Source organism: Ictidomys tridecemlineatus, chromosome 14 (genome assembly GCF_052094955.1).
Source record: "Ictidomys tridecemlineatus isolate mIctTri1 chromosome 14, mIctTri1.hap1, whole genome shotgun sequence".
NCBI classification, from domain to species: Eukaryota; Metazoa; Chordata; class Mammalia; order Rodentia; family Sciuridae; genus Ictidomys; species Ictidomys tridecemlineatus.
Genome location: NC_135490.1, coordinates 66,438,502 through 66,458,033, shown reverse-complemented (window position 1 = coordinate 66,458,033; position 19,532 = coordinate 66,438,502). Strand labels below are relative to the sequence as shown.

At 45.2% G+C, this 19,532-nt stretch overlaps 1 protein-coding gene across 8 annotated transcripts in view; it reads left to right on the top strand.

The window, feature by feature from the left end:
- Ank1 (ankyrin 1) overlaps positions 1-19,532 on the top strand; it is a 206,364-nt gene that overhangs the window by 47,520 nt on the left and 139,312 nt on the right. The gene's annotated exons all lie outside the window — the stretch shown is intronic.

The following is a 19,532-nucleotide window of genomic DNA, read 5'->3' as shown; positions in this document are numbered from 1 at the left end:
TGGAAAAGGCTTTGTAGGCACAAAGGTGAGTCTGCCCATTTCAGACAATTTGCCAGTGTGTCGGATCAGGTGGTCCTGTGGAAAGATCTCTGGATTTGGAGACAGGAAGCCCGGATTTTATGAAGCTGGCCACATCACAGCCGTCCTCTGGGCCTCAGTTTTGTCTTTTGTAAAATGGTCTAGAAGTGGAATCTCACCTGTCCAATCACAGAGCCTGGGGACACAGTTGTGTGCAGACAGCATCTCTGCCCTTCATGGACCTTCCAGTCTGGCTCATCTTTGTGTGTCTTCTTTTGCTCAAGAGTCCTTTGGGTTGGTAGATGTTGAGCAGTGAATTCTAAAGCCTTCCATTTGCAAAGAAAAGGGTGGATATAAATTTGGAGAGGAGGTGGGAAGAATGGAAGAAAGCAAGACTTTGGGTGACCCCAATATGTAAATATTCTGCACAGCTCTTGGGATCTATGCACCAACATGTACTTTTTGCATGTGGAAGCTTAAAATCGTCTTGGTGTGTTTAAGTAGTGGGAGGGGAAGAAGAAAAACAGATGGAGAAGAAGAACAGAAAGACACATTTCCTTTTGCCTTTACTCATGGTCAGATAATTTCGATGGAAGGCATAATTTATGTACATCTATGCAGATGAGCTGGTTTCCTGGAGTTAATCATCTCTCCTGTCCCCACTAACAGAGTGGGTGAAACTGTAGCCGGAAGGGGATGACTCACTGTTTCACAACTCAAACTCCTCCAAACCCCAGCCCTTCTACCCAGAGGCACATGCCATGTCACTGACATTGTTGTGACCTGGATGCCCCAGCCTGGAGTCCACTGAAGAGATGAGAGAACGAACCAAAGGTAGAATTGGTTTAGAAATGTGCATCTTTGATAAGATTTGCAGCCCAGTTGCTTTGGGGGGGGGGTTCAGTTCCTTTTTCAAAAGTGAACTTGGTTAGTGAGCTGAAGAAAGGTAACTTCTTCCCACACTGTCATCCTAGAGGGGGTGTACATTCAATCTCTGGCCTGCAGATGTGCAGTACATCCAGGAAGCTCATCCCAGAGTGTGGTTTTCAGGCTTCTGCCCCTCATTTTCTCTCTCTCAGTTCTATGCCACTTCCCCACCCCCTTGCCTCATTCTTACTTCCTTGGACCAAGCAGTTACATTTTATATAGTTTAAAGCGGAACTGACCATTTAATTAAGAACAAAAGCAACATACACTGATAAACTGATTGCAATTTACAAAGCTCCTTGGAGATTTCTCCCCACCCCCATTTGTACCGCAGCTCTTTGGAAGCAGGTCTGTACTTCAGCTTGGAAACCCGAGCTCAGGGAGACTCAATGGCCTCTCTGAGATCGTGTGAGTGATAGGCAAAGAGGAAAACCAGAGCCTCTAGCTCCCTTCCTGTGTTTGTCAATCCACAGAACCTGTGTGATGGGTGTGTGCCTGTGTGTCCAGCACAGGGAGCAGGAGGTGCAACAGCAATGGACTTGTTTGCCTAGAGTGGCAGACGCAGAGCTCTGTGCACCTGTCCATCCACTTTTCTGATCTGGATCTACCTATATGCCCACAGCTCTGATGTTGCTGCTGCCTCTGGCTGCACTTATAAGACCTGACAAACCCATGGTTTATTTATGGACATCCCTGAGCAGGTAGCAAGGTCTGCCAGGTGGAATGGTTGAGCAGGGGCAGGGCATAGCTGCCCTCCAAGATTTCACCTTCAGAAGTCCAAGGATCACCCTGCACCCCATAAATATGTATAAGGATTATGTGTCAATTAAAGAAAACCAAAGGGCCAGGAAGATTCCCCAGCCACTTTGGATTTCCTTAGTGACAAATGTGTAGTTTCCTGACATGAGATTTATAGAAACCCTTCCTGACCTGTGATTTCTAGCCTGCACCATATCTTGGGTTAATAAGCCTTAGACATTTATAAGCCACTATAAATTTGTCCTAAACTCGCATTCTTAAAACTTCAACAGAGATCTGCTCACTCTGGTGTTTTGGGATTGGGTGAACAAGTAAGTGTTTTCTGGTCTCTTTCATGGAGCGAGGCTCTCTGGTCACATGTCTCTGGGCACTGGGAATCCCCCAGCCAGTTTGGCTTTGTCCTACTGAGACTTCTGTGGCTGGGGGTGGCCGTGCTGGACAGGACAGCCTCATCTTAGCAGGTGGGGAGCCATTCTTTGTACTGGTGCTGCTATAAATGCACTGGCTGGAAATTAGAAAGCACTGTGCTGATTACAAACTAGGCCATGCTGGAAGGCAGACAAGGACTTTAGGGAATGGAGGTGGAGCTTAGGAGTCCTGGGGATGCTGGGGAGAAAAGAAAGGAGATGCACAGAGTGTATGTTTTCACACACAAAAAAATTATTTTTAGGAAAAGTTTTCAATTTATAGAAAAATTGCCAAGAGAGTATAGAGTTTCCACATACCCCACACCCGTTTCCTTCTCTATGTTTGTTACAGATAATGAACTAATGTTGATACAGTTTTAGTAACAAAGTTCATTCAGATTTCCCCATTTTTTTCCCCCTGTTGTCACTTTCTTGGGTCCCATTTAGGATGCAGCATTTAGTTGTCTCATCCCCTTAGACTCCTCTTAGCTTCGAGGTTGTCCCAGATTTGCCTTATTTTCGATGACTTGGGCAGTTTTGAGGAGGACTGGTGGCCGTAAGTTTTCTGGAGTGTCCTTTTAGCTGATTTGGTCGTTGTTGGTCATGAGGCCCATTCAGGATTGTCCAAGCCTTTGGGTGAGGCAGGGGGAGTCCCACGGTGGTTGAGGATTGGAGGCTACACACGTCATTTTGCTCGCAACATTTCAATCATATGAACACTTATCTCACCCATCTGTGCCTTCTAGAGACATTAAAAAGTCACCTCTGGGGCCCAGGGAGACCAAGCCCATCTTCTCTGCAGCACTGGCTAGTGCACAGTTGGCTGGACACCAGGGGCCTGCTTCACTGTGTTCACCCCCCAACTCCCATCGGCCTCAGTGCAGCTCAGGGAGGCAGCATGCTGGACAGACAGCAAGAGCTCGGGAGCCCACCTGCCTGTGCCTGCACCCCAGGTGGGCCACTCACTGCCCTGGTGACTCTGGCCATCCGTTTCTTTGTGTCTCACAATGTGAGATGACAATAGTATCTGTGTTGACCAGCTTTCCATTGCTGTAACAAAGACCTGAGATGATCAGCCCATTTAGGTTTTATTTATTTATTTTTTTAAGTCAGACATGATAGTATAGTATATTTTAGAGTTTTTAGTCCGTGGTCAGTTGGCCCAATTTCTTCACTCACCACATGGCCAGAGAGCAAAACAGAAGAGAAAGAGACAAGGGTCCCATAATCCCCGTCCAAGGGCACAGCTCAGTAACCTAAAGACCTTTGCCATGAGGTTCCATCTTAAAATTTCCCCACCACCCAATGGCACATGAACTGGGGACCTAATCTTTGACATTTAACCTTTGGGGGATACTTGTCCTCACCACACGCAGTACCCATCTTAGCTAAAATACAAAGTGCTTAGATCATGCCTCCCTCAGAGTCATTCCTCAGGGATCCAGGTGAGGCGGAAGAACATCATGGCAGAATAAGGTTCCCATAGCCATTCTCAGGTCCTCAGGCTATGAACAGTGGAATAGGAAGCCCATTTGTCAGGGGTTTCTCTCCAAGTCTACAAAAAAGACTAGGTGCTCAAGTCATTAAAAGTCTTTATTTACAAGAGGCACTCCAATCTACCCCAGGGCAAGCACTCTTCCATCTTGTTCACCTCGGTCCCAGAACTGAGCCCATGTGTGGCCACCCAGTAAGTGTTAATAAATATATACCAAAGGAATGCATGACAATGGATTTACTGCTATACGACTCTCACAAATCCTTTTGTCACATTCACGCCTTAAAACTATTCTGTGAGGGCTGGGGCTGTGGCTCAGTGGTAGAGTGCGAGACCCTGGGTTCAATCCTCAGCACCACATAAAAATAAATAAGAGAAATAAAGGTATTAAAATATTAAAAAAAGCTATTCTGTGAAAGAAGGGTTGATAATATTATCTCCATTTTAAGAGTCAAGGAAATGTAAGGGAAATTAACACTGATTGGGGGCCTTCTGTAGGTGGGTTTTATCTCATTTAATCAGAGCATGTCATCCTTGGAAAACATCACAAAGTGCTGATGGCAGACCCAGGACCATGACTTCCATAGTATGCACATCCTCAGGCCCATGTTCTGCCCACAAGCCCTGCTGGCTCAGAGGCCCTTGTCCTGGGACCCTTATCCCAGGCAGGAAGCCTTAGCCCAATACATGGAAGCTTGTGTAGGAGCCCATGATCCTCAGTGCCCAAGCCCATGCCCACCCTGGGCAAAGCAGGAGGGCCACCTGCACAATTAAGATAGTATCATTAAAGGCCAAATGTGGCGCCTGGCCCAGGGGATGCACTCACATCGGTGACTGTTGCCATTAGGAGTTGTTCTTTAATCACATGACACCTGCTATTGTAGACAGGAGATGGAGCAAGAAATCACTGGAGGATGAAAACCTTGCTTCATTTATTTATGTTTCGAATGACTTCCTCTCCACTCAGAGAGAGCAAGAACTGAGGATTTTTTTTCTTTCTTTTTAGAAAAAAAAAAAAAAAAGGTTGTTAACAAGAAAACTGAACCGTCAGCAGGTTTTGCATGTCACTAAGGAATTTGCAGCACAAAAGGAGGTCATTTTGAGAAGTCCTGTGAATTGTCCTGGGCATAAGGGAAGTTTCTGGCAAATCAGGGCCTACCAGAACTGCTGAAGTATTTTCCTGAGGTCTCTGACAACCCTATAATTCCTGACGGAACTCTGAAGGGAAGCATCGCGTCCCCCGCAACCTCTACCTGAACAGCTGTGCTGGGCACAGGCCGGGAGAGCGCCTTGCAGATGAGCGGGTTTCACTCAAGCCGCTCCCCTTCCAGACCTTACCATCGCTCTCTCTGCCTTCTTCCTTTCCGTGATGAGGCCTGCAGACGCTCTGGGGGCATCAGGGAGTCCTGGCCTGGACGGGAGAGGCTCACTGGGCAGGGAAAGCTTTTGTCAGTATGGCAGGACACCCTACCCTTGAGTTAACTGCTCAGAGGGAGAAGGACCTCAGATGTCCTCTGGCTGAAGACTCGGCAACCTTCTGTGAGAGGCCAGAGAGCCAGTGTTTCAGACTTGTCTTACCATATGGTCTCTGTCATTACTGTTATTCTGCCTTCACTGAAAAATGTAAAAAAATAAAAATAAAAATGACTACAGTTTAAATCTCAAATGTCCCCGAAGGTCCATGTGTTAAGGACTTGCTCCCCTGTCCATGGTATTGTTGGGAGGTGGTGGAACCTTTAGGAATTGGGGCCTAATAGAAGTTAGGCCACTGGGGGCATACCCCTAAGGGGATATTGAACCCCCACTTCTTTCCTCCTCTTCTCTTTCATTTCCTGGCCACCTTGGGGTGAGAAGCTTTGCCCCATGACACTTTCCCTGCCGTGATATGCTGCCTAACCACAGGTCCCAAAGCCATGGGACCAACTGGTTGTAGACTGAAACCTTTAAAAGTGTGGCCCAACATAAACATTTTCTCTTTTTCAGTTGATTATCTCAGTTATTTCGTTACAGTAATAGGTAGCTGGCTAACACATCATTCTTAATGTGAGTTGTACAAGAAGACAGTGGCTGGATTTGGCCTGTGGTCTGCAGTTTGGTTGTCTCTGAATTACTCCTTTCTCTTCCTCCTGTTCCTCACAAGACCGAAATCTTTTTTTGCCAAAGAATCTCTAACAAGGGTGATTATTTAGCCTTGACCTAAACAGATTTCCAACAGTAGATCACCTACAAACTCCTGAAACCAAATCACCAAATCCCCAAACGGCACTCGTAGTGAGGGGGCCCTCAGAACTCTGGAGCATCTACTGCCTTCTAGCTATCTCCTTTGTAGCTGCTCTGACCTGACTCCCTATCACCTTCTCGCTGACTTCAATTCAGACATGAGGTCATAGGGAAGCCTTTTGGAGCCTCAGAAGGCCCATGAGATAGCAGCACCCTGGGGCAGGATGACCACCCTAGGTCAGAATAAGAGGTTCTGCTTCTGGGGAATGGGCTTGTTCCTTACTGCTGGGTGTGTAATGGCAGGAGGAGAACAGTAGGCGGCAGCACTGAGCTGTCTGTACTCATTTTCATCCTCAGCAGGATCTTAAATCCAGACCCAATCAACTGTGGCCTTTGAGTACCCATCATTGAACAGACAGGGATCTAAACTCCAGAATGGGGGGAGATGCTCCAAAATCCCTATCCACATTGATTCTACATTGTTCTTCCTGTGACCTCACTGATGCTCTTAGGTGACTACTAAAAATCAGCTTAGAACCCTGATAACCTCTTTTTGCAGCTCCCAGTCCAGCTGCACCTCTGCAATTATGGCTGGAACGGTAGGGGGAACTGTGTGCCAGGTTCCAAGGCAGCCTTTACTGTGACTTATGTTGTGGTTCTTAAGCATCCCCACTTAGGGGGGTTTGACTGGTCAAGGCAGAATTTGGGTGTATACCAGGAGGTTGCAAGAATGAAACCACTGTGCTGCCCCATCCGATACCATCGTCTGGATCCTAGCCAGTAGCCATGTTGGAAACCTGAAGAGTCATTGAATCCAGAAACCTGGAGTTGATCCTCTTCTGCCTCTACCTCTTCTCCCATGTCTGATGGCATAGCCTCCTAAATGTTTTTCAAATCCTTCCCTTCCTGTCCATGCTGACATGACTTGTCCAGGGCCTCAGCAACCCAACCCTGGATGTCCTCCTGAGCAGCCGCCCTCTCCTTGGCTGCGGAATGACCTCTCTGAAGGCACTGTGGATCCTGGTTCTTTGAGCTGCCGGGATCCTCAGGGCTTCTTAGAATGATCTCCCTCATCTATCATGCCAGACCCACTGGGACCTCCATTCCTCTCTCATTGCTCTCCACTTCTGAGTGATGCTTTAACCATAGTTTCGTGCAGACTTCCAGCTGTTTCTGGCCTCCGTGTCTTTGTTTTTGCTGGGTTCTCTGCCTGGAGTGCCATCCCTCTGCCTCCTGCTCCCTGCTAATCTCTGCTTCTCCTTTTGTTTGGGGGTGGGGTGGGGGTGGGGACAGGTACCGGGGATTGAACTTAGGGGCATTCAACCACTGAGCCACATCCCCAATCCTATTTTGTAATTTATTTGGAGACAAGGTCTCACTGAGTTGCTTAGCACCTTGCCATGGCTGAGGCTGGCTTTGAACTCGTGATGGGCTTCTCCTTTAAGACTCACATGTTAGTCAGTTTTCCTTTATTGTAACAAATACCTGTGATCATCAACTTAAGAAGAGAAAAGGTTTGCTTTGGGCTCACAGTTTCAGAGATTCCAGTCCATGATCAGTGGAACCTATTGTTTTTAGGTCCCTGATGGGGGTGGGGCAGCACATCATGGCAGGAGCATGTGGCAGAGTGAAAGTGCTCCCCTTGTGGACAGAAAGAGGAAGAAAGAGGAACAGGAAGGGGCTGGGGTCCCCAGGCACCGAAGCCCTCCCACTGGGCCCCACCTCTTAAAGATTCCACCACTTCCCAATAGCACCATGGGCTGGGAACCAAGCCTTTAACACTTGGGCCTTTGAAGGACATTCCAGATTTGTGCCATAGCAACACAGGTCAGAGACGTCTGCCAGCCACCCAGTTGGAACCTCCTGCCATTCCTTGGTTAATCTACTCTTTGGAATCTGCTCTTTTGTCACCTAGCCTGTTGAGGTGCTGTTGTTCCCTAGCATGTGACCTCCTTGAGGGCCAGGACTGTTTTGTGTATGTCTTCACAACCACAGCATGAACATAGTGCCAGGCACACTGAGGTGCTCGGTGAATGTTCGTTAACTATGTGAAGGCGCAAGACTAGATGAGAACTTGAGGCACCATCTGGCCCCTCCTTTGGCAAACCCTCAGCAGTCCTTTGGAAACCCAGAAACAGGAGGTGACCCAGTCTTAGGCAGCCATCATTCCCGTCTTCAATCATTTTCTTTTTGCAATTCCTCTCACTATATCCAGTCTAACCTAAATCCTTGGCACTTCTGTTTAACCTTGTCCCGTCAACCTGCAGATGGAGAACAGCTGCTGAGCATCTGCTGGAGCTTTGAATACAAATTCTGGACAGATTTTCCTCTTTGTTAATGGGAAAATAAAAAGTCCCAGAAAGGAAGTGCCACCCCCTTCTCTACATTGCGGGGACCCTGTGCACCCACCCCCAGACACCTGCTGCCATCACAGGGCACTTGGCACATGTAGAAACTACAGTGCATCACCCAAGAGTGACTGGGGAAGACCCAGGAGGCTGGGCTGATGGCAGACTCCATCAAGGGAACTGTCTTGGGTGATCCCTAATATCCTTTGAGAGGGCCTGATGCACTGGAACATGGAATGGACTTGGGGCTTCCCTCACACAATGTGCTCAAGAATAGATTTACAGGGTTAGTTTACCTTTCATATCCACATTTGGCCTTGGGGTTCAGTTTCCAGTGGGGGCAGTAGTTAGGTAGATTATTTGGCCTTTTCTGCCTCTTCCTAAGCATCTCAGCTGGCTTTGGGGTCAGCTTTCGAGAGAGGTTTGCCTAACAGACCTAGTTCTCTAATCTCCAGGGTATGAATCAGGAAGCAAACAATATGGGTGTGTGGATCTAGGTTGAGGTGTAACAAATGGCCTTTGATTGTGGGAGAGGGTAGGTGAGTCCACACCGCTACAGGCAGGATTTAGCAAATAAAGATGCATGCCAACGTTGCATGGGCATACTTAAACCAAACCATTATCTATGATTTATTAGAAATTCAAATTTATCTGGCAACTGTATTTCTCTGGCAATGCTGGTAGAGGAGAAGACCCCCGTGCAGGGTGGGAGGGGCAGGCATTCTTGGTATCAGTCCAAGAAGAGGCAGGTTTTCATCCAGGTAAAGGAGACAGGGAATCCAGGCCTGGGTACCAAAAGTACCTCTTGGCTTGGCTTTCCTAAGTCTTCAAGTCTCTGGGCCAGCGCAACGATAGGAGAGTGGCCTCTGTTTCATTGACACTGACCAGGAGGTAAATAAGGTGTGGGGAGTTGGGCATTAATAGCTCTGGCTTGTTTCCCACTCTTGGTTTCGAACCATTAGTTTAATTGGGTGTCTAATGGGCTGGGAGCCTCAAGGGAAGGAACATGGTCCATATGTGGACAGCAGAGCCCACTGGATCAGCAGGGCATGGCAGTAGGGTGGTAGGTCCCAGGGAACCTGAGTTGACTTTAGGGACACTTCTCTTTCCCTGTCTTTCTCTATCCAGTGGACAGTCATCCTTTTTTTTTTTTTTTTTTCGGTATTGAAGGACATGTGCTTGATTTTTAAAATAATTTTTAACATTTCTCTTTTAAATTCGTATATAGTAAAACTCACTTCTCTTTTTGTTTGGTCCCAAGGGTTTTGGCAAGTTTATAGAGTCATGTTCCAGCACTGCAATCAAGGTTGAGAACAGATCTATCACCCCTCAAATTTCTCTCCTGTTGCCCCTTTATTTTTGGTGCTGGGGGTGGAACCCAGGGCCTCAAGCATGCTAAGCAAATGCTCCAGCCCCCAGTGCTGCCTGTTTAGGGTCAAATGTCCCCCCCCCCATCCCCTGACCACCACAGATCTGTCCTCCACTGCTGTAGTTTTGTGTTATCCAGAAGGTCTTCCACGTGGGATCACAGGATAAACCTTTGCTTCTGGCTTCTTCTGCTTTGTGTTTGAGATTCATCCATGGCATTGTATGTATCCCAGTTCAATCCTGAGTTGGAATCTGCTGTATGAATGCGTGAGCATTTGTTTATACATTCACCCACTGAGGACATTGGGTTGATTCTAGTTTGGGGGCAATTACAAATAAAGCTACTATAAACACTTTGTGTTCAGGGTTTTTTTTGTTTGTTTGTTTATTTTGTTTTGTTTTTAATCTTGGGCAAATACCCAGAGGTGATTTGCTGGGTCCTATGCTAAGCATCTTTTCAATATTATTAGAGAAACTCACTGGGCTTGCTTTCTATCCGGGAGGAAGAGGTACCCTCAGCTTGCCCACACTTTTCAGATGATAGCACCATATTGCTGACTGGCTTTGGTTTTACAGATGGGAAAATGGAAACCCAGAGAGATCAAATGACAAGTCCAGAATTTTTTTTTTTTAAAAAGTCAGTGTTGGGGTTCAAGTCAGAGTAAGGGTCCCTATCTCCCAGGCTACTGTTCTTTTGTTTGTATAGTACTCTCCTTTCCTCATCTTCTGCTGCACTCTCAACACCTTGGGAGCCCCTTTGGGACACACTGGGCAACCACCACTGATGAGAAGTGTGACTCAAAGGATGGATTCACTTGGTGGAGAAGACCAAGTGGCCATATGAACGCAACCACGCCGATGTGCAGAATCCATCTCCGTGCTATGGACACAGCCTTGCCCCCGGTTACTAGACACGATGGAGTCATCTACAGACTTAGTCTTTTAGGATTCATCTACAAAATTATTCTTCTGAGATCTTTTCAAGCAGGACCAATCTTTCTCTGTGTTTCCTTGGGCGCTGGATACTGTTGGCTTTTTCTTGCTACCTTCGCTTTGTACCTGTCACCCTGGGGATTTGGGGTCTGTCCCTGAAAGTTCTAGCCATACAGTCCTGCCTTTGTCTGCTTCAAGCATAGAATCAAGATAACAGGACCTGACACTCCCTGGGAATCTTGGCTTTCCCACAATTCCAGCTTTTGAACATGCCAGGGGAGGATTGATTGTTACCCAGGCTGTCACTGTTATGTACGTCACTTTTCTTTGGAGCAAATTCATGGGATTTTATTATCTGAGGAAAGCAGCCATACCAGAGTGGAGAATAATTTTGATTGACGATTTAGCTTAAAAATAGTTTCCTATTTTAATAAGCTTTATCTGGAACAGATGACCTCACTGGTAACTGCATGCTTATCTAGTATCCTGTGTATTCTGTAAAAATGTGTGTATTTTGAACAAAAGCAGAGGGACTGTGATGGTTTGGTCCTTTAGGCTTGTTCTAGAAGCTTAGTGTGGGGACATACATTGGCCTGTCCCACCCTGACTGCTCTCCTTGTGCTCAGAGAAAAGAAGCAGGCAGTGGTTGAGTAGTTATTAGTTGGATTCCTGCAGACTCAAAATTAGATTCAATAAATGGTTATTTAGCACTTGCTGTGTGCTGGGCAAAACATGCTAGATACTTTCATTGATATTATCTAGGGAATGCCTAGGTAAAGACAGGAGATTCTCACTTATAAAATAAATAATTGTCCTGGGCCTGGGGATATAGTGGCAAAACACCTGCCTAACAGGCAGAAGGTCCTGGGTTTGATCCCCAGCACCACAAAACAAAACAAAAACCACTAAGTACCCTGAGGAATCAGTGAGAGGTTAGCAGTCTTTTAGACAATGAGATCCCCTAGCACACTCCACACGGAGAATTCAAAAGACTGTCTGAGTCTGGAAGACTAGTTATCATAGGGGATTGCATATGTGAGATCTTACAGTATGGGTTAGACCGGGAGAAAGCAGAGTATCTTTCTGAGGACTGTGACTCTGGGGACAGATTCGCTGGGCACAAGTCCAGCCCCATTTACCACTGGCCTAGCCTTGAGCCAGTGGCACTTCACTCCTCTGAGCCTCAGTTTCTGCATCTGTAAACTGGGAGTCATAATGGCTCTCTTCTAAGGTTGCAAGAAGGATCCAGTGATGGCGGCTGCCACAGAGAAATCAGCGAGCTACCAAGACCCTGGGCCTTGGGTTTTGTTCCAACAACACCATCTAAGATCATCAAGCCACAAGGAAAAACCCCAGCACACACACACACCACCCCCGCGCGTAGGAAATGCCAAAATTGAGGTTTTCCTTTGAAGCTTTGTGGAGGAAGCTCCGAAAACCAATTCACAGGCCCTGGAAAGTGCTTCCCCAAAGAGCCGGAGGAGTAAACCGCAGTCTTCATCCGAGGCGGGGAGACCGGGTGGGGTCCTGGGCACAGCCGGTGGGCTTTGCGGTGAGCCAAGGACCCCCACCAGTGACTCTAAAAACGCTTCAGGGTAAGATTGGTCTTATCTACAGCAAATTGGACTCTGGTTTGAGGCTGGGGGGGACCAAGAGGGTGCGGAGGACGCCAGGGGGCGCTCTGGAGAGGGCAGAGGCAGGCCTGGGCTCTACCCTGGGGCTGGAGAAAGGCGGGCGGGGCTCTCCGTAGAACCCTCTCCTGCTCCTGCTGCGGGTACCTGACCTCTCCCAGCCACCTGTGCATTGTCTGCAAGTGCCATTTCTCAGCTTCTTCTCAGAACTTCAGGAAAATAGCTCTGCCCCTCACCCCTCAGCAAAGATGTAAAGGACTGCCAAGCACTGGGAAACAGTGCCTATTATGGTTCCCAGTGCACTCTCCACAGCCCTGTCATTGTGGTGTGAACTAGGATGATCCAATTAACAATTGCACCCAAGAGCATGTTAGTTTCAAAGACCTAAAAGGCCTTGGTTTAAGAATAAGTAAATAAAAGGTACTTGGAACAGAGGAGAAGATCCACTCCCTCTGGCAGCCAAGTTGGAGGTTCTAAGGAAGAAAGGGCTTTCTGGAGAAGGTGTCAGGGAAAGTGGGTGCCCGCTGCCAGCCCCGCCGTTGAAGCAAAGGGTTCAGACAGGAAAACTGAGGTTGGTAGCTGAAGATGGAACCTGTCATTCCGTCCATCCCATCTCGTGTTTCAGACGAGCACTTAACAAGTTTGGCATATGGAGATGGTGAAGATGGAGGGCATTTCACAGAATGCTGGTCCTGGAGCTCTCAGGCAGGAAACCATAAGGCAAGTCCAGATGAGGAAAAGCAGCCCAGGGGAGAAGGAAAGTGGTTTGTCTGAATCACAGAGCTAAGCAAATGCAGGGTCAGAGTAGGAGAGGCTGGAGATGGGGATGCAGCAGGCAGGGGTGGGGAGAGTGTGGGAGGGAATAGAGGAGAGCACTGGGCATCCCATTTCCTCTTTCTCCTCCCGTACTCAGCCTTTAATAGGAAATTAAACATTAAGTATAAGGTAATGGAGGGTTGATAGATGATTCATTAATGATCTTAGTGTATTATTAATAGTATTAAAAGTATATGGGGGGGCCTGTGGCTGTGGCTCAGTGGTAGAGCGCTCGCCTAGCATGCACAAGGCACTGGGTTCGATCCTCAGCACCACCTAAATGTAAAATAAAGATACTGTGTCCACCTAAAACTAAAAAATAAATGTTAAAAAAAGTATATGAGGGTTACTCTTTCTTACTCATGGCGGGAGAGAGAACTTGTGTTTGGGAGCAGAAATAATAGTTCTTGTAAAATGAGGTCAGAATTTTTAAAAATTATTTTAATGTTAGAAACTACATGTGGTTAACATGTAATGCTGTCTACACCTAAATTTTCTTTTAAAAGCCATCTTATTTTAAGGCTGTGAAGATAGTATGCAAAGGAGAGTTTTCATCTCATTATTTCTTCTTTGATGATTGAATCATTCAGGCTCCAGGGTGGCCCACCCTCCATAAATCTCAGCCAGAAAGGTCCAGGATGCTTCTGGTCCTATGTTGGCACATCTTACACTGGGGGAAGGAATACATCTCATTTATACCAGCAAAAAGAAAGGATTGAATACAAGGTAGTCTTTACCAAATGTTGCCACCATAAGATTGGCAATGATTCCTGGCATCTGGTGAGGCTGAAGAGTTTTAACTTTTGCCTAGAAACAACACAAGGCAGCGGGAGGAATGGAACCCAAATTATATGAAGCAATCTGAAAATCGGCACATATTTATTGAACACCTACTATGTATGAGACATGGTTGCTGATCCGTAGGGGCATATGTTATTGCCAGGAACACAAGACCAATTCTCAAAGTTATTAGAAAAGACAAGATAATATATCAAGCAGTGAATTATGCAATCTATGTAACAAAGGCTGAACATATCGACAGGAATAGAATTAATACAGACTAGAATGATTTAGGCCAGGCTTTGCAGGACAAAGAATTAGAGATAGGGGAAGATGTAGATGGATGGGTGGATAGACGAAGGGCAGGGAAAGGGAGGGGAACTTGAGAATCACAGCACACATAAAGCCAGAGAGGCAAGAATAAGAATGATAGGTTTATACAGCAAGGCTTGAAAAAGTACAGGACATAAAATCTTTCACGTGGTATAATTCTAATTTGGAAAAAACATGTAGTGTTCATATGCAAAGAAATAAGACTAAGAGAATGTGTTCCAAGGTCAATAATGTTTATCATGTGATAAAGATATTAGGGGTGATTTTTTTTTCTTCCTTCTTTTTACATTTTGGTCTTTTCTAATTATTTGCAATTGAATGATCAATCCTTGTAACCAGAAGAGGAAACACTGTCCCTCACTCAGAGTGGGATGTGCACAGATATTGATGGACTGTGGAGCATATGGCTGGCCAGGGGTGGAGGGTGTGTGGGGATACAGCAGATCAGCATCTGGGAGGATAATGCAGCCAGGGAAAGGCTGGCTCCAGGACGCAGGAATAGATGGCAATGAGGGTGTTGAACAGGACAGTGCAGACGCTCTGACACTGGTCTAGTAGTAGCCAGCAGTATGATCTGGGGAGGATCCTCTTAAATTGAGTAATTCAGACCCAAGGGAATGAGAACATCAGCCCCTGTGGGGTTGTGAACAATAAGATGAAGGGGTGGATGAGAGAAACTTTTTCTAGAAAAATAGAGCAAATTGTATAGCCAGAAAAGGAAAATAAAGAATCTAACAGTTGGCATAAAAGGGCACTGAGAGGCACCAACATGCCCTTTCTGTCTACTGGATTGCAGACCCCCTTCAACAGGTGCTGAGTGACCCCAAGTTGCCTGACCTCTTTGGTAGATGGGAAATTGCTTGTGAATAGCTACTAGCAGGCAGGAGCAAGGGTGAGGTGAACTCCCACTTCTCCATCCAAACTCTCCACCTATAGAGAATGGAGGTTGTTTTGTAGGGCTGAGATCATGAAGGATGGTTCTCTGGGAAGCTTGGCCAGGCGAGGGGATGTGATTCTCAGAGGCAGCTGCCACCCACTTAGGGGGATGCTGAGCGTTCAGTGGGCAAAGTGACTTCTGCCTTCTATATAGTCTTGAATGGTGCTTCTCCAGCCTGGAATGTGGGAGCATGGGTGCTGGGCATCATGGTGTGAGTGTGATCACAGTGAAAGTGTGCCCCAAAAGCCAGTTCCAGGGGAGATGGAAGCTGGAGAGGTCTTGCAGCTGACCAACAATTGTGATCATTTATATTCATAGGAGTATTTTTATTTACCTAATCCAATGGTTAAGAACATTGGTGAACTCCACACTCTTTTCAGTTAGCATCCTGTGTAATACATAGAAATCTAGAATGGGGGGTGCGTCTTGAAAGTGCTGCTATGGTCTTTGCCGGGAGAGCAGAAGCATTAGCATTGATTATGGATCCCAAGCAAACTGGCGGAGGTTCCTATGTCTACCCAGAACTAGTCATGCTAGTTCTGATGTAGCCCCACAAACTCAGGAATGATAGAAGTGCCACATTGTGGAATTTTGCTGGTAATTCATGAAATGTTCTCACATTTGTGGCTCCATCCATTTGTGGCCCATGGAGAGTAAGAAGGGAGGTGTGGGAGTCTTTGCCCTCCACTGGGCTCTCATAACTGGGACCTAGAAGAGGGACAGGCTTCAGAAGCAGACAGGCCATCCACAGCCAGCCTTCCATACTTTTTCACTTTCTGTAAACTTGGGCCAGGAGGTTTACAGAATCCTAGTGGCATAAACTCCCAAGCAGATGCCCCTGTAGCTAACTCCCCTGGGTGAGATGCAAGAGAGTCTTACCATGTTCTGTACTCTGCAGTCTAGAAAATCAGAATCGCAAAGGTAGGCTCAAGGCTGAACTCCCACTTGAGGGGCTCATTTAGAAATTCATAGTACACCTTTATGCAGAATAACATATAGTGTGTCAGTCATCTAGATTCATACAAGTATTTGTATTTACCTAACCCAATACGTAAGAACATGGTGAACTCTACACTCTTTCCAGTTAGCATTCTATGTAATAAATAGAAATAATAGAATACTGTCCCCACCTCTTGATTTACAATATCCATCTTTGCTCTGCCTAATAACAAAACAGTGATGTTTTTGTTTGTTTGTTTGTTTTGTTTTGTTTTCTGTGTGTGTATGTGTGTGAATCATTCCCACAGGAGTGGGGAAATGAAAGCAGCAAGAATTCTCAAAGGTATCATGTTTCATGTGGTTTGTGCTGACGTCTTCCTAGGACTTGGAAGCAAAGGGATTTTCCCTTACATTATGATTAATCATGGCCCAAAGATTATAGTAGGCACTTTACAGATACCTGTTGCAGGAGTGAGTGAATGAACCAAAGTAATAAGAAGGAGACATACTTTTAAATTTAAAAACACTCAAAATGATACTATCTACTATTAGAGATACATATGTACATTATGAAAATATGTAAAAGTGTGTGAAGTAGTAAATACCACATGCAGAATATTGAGTTGGGATGGAAGTGATGGAGAAGAATGCAGAAAGTGGATTTAACATACCTCTACACTGAAAAAATATCTCTAATATAAAGATTGCTTCACAAGAGAAAAAGCAGAGGGCGGGAAAGTTGAATAAATACGTCTGTTTCTTCCCCAAGTTGGGCGCCTTTTCCTTCTGTTGCTCACTAACTCCTACACCCTTTCTTATCTACACCAACCACTTCTCTCCCCCTAGATCGTCCCTTCCAGCATTGCTAAGTAATTATATCTTCAGCTTCTGGCTGGAAGACAAATGCTTCCGTGCATCAACATGGAGGCTGTTAGTGAGATCTGAGAAGCCTTATTTCTTATAGACACCACCTTCTAAATAAAAAGATCACCCGCTGTGTGACATGAGAGGAGACACACGTTTTTGGGCACCAACTCTGTGCCCATATTCCACACATTTACTCATTTAATCCTCAAAGCAGCCTGCCATATAGGTGTTAGCTTTCTTGTTTATAAATGAGTGGGGTGGCTCAATGGTGCTCAGCACTTGTCCAGAATAAGACACATATGGAAGAAGGGTCCCCAAATCAGTATGTGGCAGAACTGAGCTTTCTCCCCAACCGCCCTCTGCTGCCTGTGCTCTGATCCAGGGGTACAGAGCCACAGTGCTGGCTGCTGACCTTGTGTCTGGTGGCATACTTTTGTGAAGTGCCTGGAGGATGAAGGATACAAGACTGTGGTTCTTTTTTGGGGGGAGGGGGCGGGGAAGAGGGATACTGGGGATTGAACTCAGGGGCACTTGACCACTTAGCCACATCCCCAGCCCTATTTTGTATTTTATTTAGAGACAGGGTCTCATTAAGTTGCTTAGCACTTTGCTTTTGCTGAGGCTGGCTTTGAACTCGTGATCCTCCTGCCTCAGCCTTCCAAGCCACTGGGACTACAAGTGTGTGCCACTGTGCCCGGCAAGACAGTGATTCTTAAGTCCAGTGAACCTCCACGGGTGGCTCATCATCATCATTGTAAAGACTAGTCACGTGGCCTCCAAAGTGCAGTCTGTGTGCCCCAGCAGGGTGCAAGAAAATGCAGAAAAGAGACATCAGAACTTCTATTTATCTAGATTTTAAAAAATCTCCTTCTTTTAAATTTCCTATTTTCTTGGATGTTTTACAATGATCATAATATATGGGTACATTGTACATGTAGATGATTTATAAATAAATATGCACACATTGAAGATATTTTCAAATATTCAAAATATTGTTATTGAGAGGATTGTGAAGTTTTAAAAGTTCAGAGAATAGGGCTGAGGCTGTGACTCAATGGTTGCGCATTTACTTTGCAAGGGCAAGGCCCTAGATTTGATCTACAGTACTGAAAAGGGGGGAAAATGTTTAGCGACCAGAGAAAGACTACTCCACTGATCTGATCCAGCTTGTTCCCAATCAGCCATTAGTACTCAAGTGTTAAATGAGCTCAGATCTTGAAGCACAGAGCAAGGTTATTTCTGGTACTAAGTGATATTGGACATATGGTCATAATGACACTCTTGGGAATGTTGGTTAAATCATGGAAAAAAAACAAGAGGAAAGTCAAGAAAGGTAGATGTCTCACTTTTCAAGAAGTTTATAAGGTCAAATTCCTGAAAACTATTTTAGAATTGACTATTTACCAAATGGTTTATGGCCAGTTAGGGGAAAAACAGTGGTCTGTAGAAGCTAGCCTGGATTCACTAGAAATGAGTCATACCCAGTTGAATTCACTTCATTTATAACACTCACCAGAGGCTTATTGGGAGAAATCATTCATTCGTGCATGTGGGCATTCATGGTCCACTTAGCAGGTAATTACTGAGCATCTATTATGTTTAAAGCCCCATGGTTGGATGACACCTAGTGATGAATATATTGCAATCCCTGCCCCCAAAGAGCTTTCCTTTTAATAACGGAGACAAACATGTACACAAATAACTGTAATGGTCAACAGAAGTAAAATGCTATGGGGGGAAATGATCCCTGATCTCTAGACCATCCGCTTCATTGAGGAAAGAAAGCATTCAAATTTCTGTTGATTTTAAAATATTGTATTGTAAACTTTTATCTGTTTTGTGTACATTTTACATTGACAAGGTTTCACATGATTTTTTTCAGGAAAAGTGAAGAAAAGACATTTGGGTTGATGATGATAGGTTATTTGGAACCAGTGGTACAACCATATCCAAAGTGTGGACATCATCCCAAGGGGAGGTCTTCAGTGGTGTGCTGCTGACCCTATCCTTAGCCATGCTATTTAATAGTTTGGTTTACAACTGCCTGCCAACATAGCAAGAATATTCAGTTAACTCTTAGAGAGATAAATGCATTTACATGAGCAGAGATGATAATAGCTCTGCCTTATTTTAGAACATATCCAGAGAATTATTTTAGAATCCTTAAAGACCCTGAAAAACATGGACAAATGAAAAATAGACAGCTTTCTGTATCCATGGGTATTACATCAACAGATTTAACCAATTACAGACTGAAAATATATTTGGGAAAAAAACAGTAAAAAAAAGACCAAAAATGTAATAAAATACTATAACAACTATTTCCATTGAATTTATATTATATTAGTTATAACAAGCAATCTAGAGATTATTTAAAGCATATGGGAAGATGTACCTAGGTTATATGCAAACACTATATCACCTTATCTGAGGGACTTGAGCTTCCCTGGATTTTGGTCCATGGTGCATCCTGGAACCAGCCTATACACATCGAGGGATGACTATAGATGGATATTAATGATATTAATAACAATTACAATAATAACATCACAAACTATTTACGGACACCATTGTTGAGTACTGTACATGTATTATCTCACTGAGTCTTCACAGGAGGCCTGTGGGATAGACATTATGATTACTTCCACTGTACAGCTGGACTCATGGAGATTTAAGGAGTGTATTAGTTAGCTTTATAGAAAGCTGTCAAAATATTTAAGACAATCAACTTAGGAAGAAAAAAGTTTTCTTTGG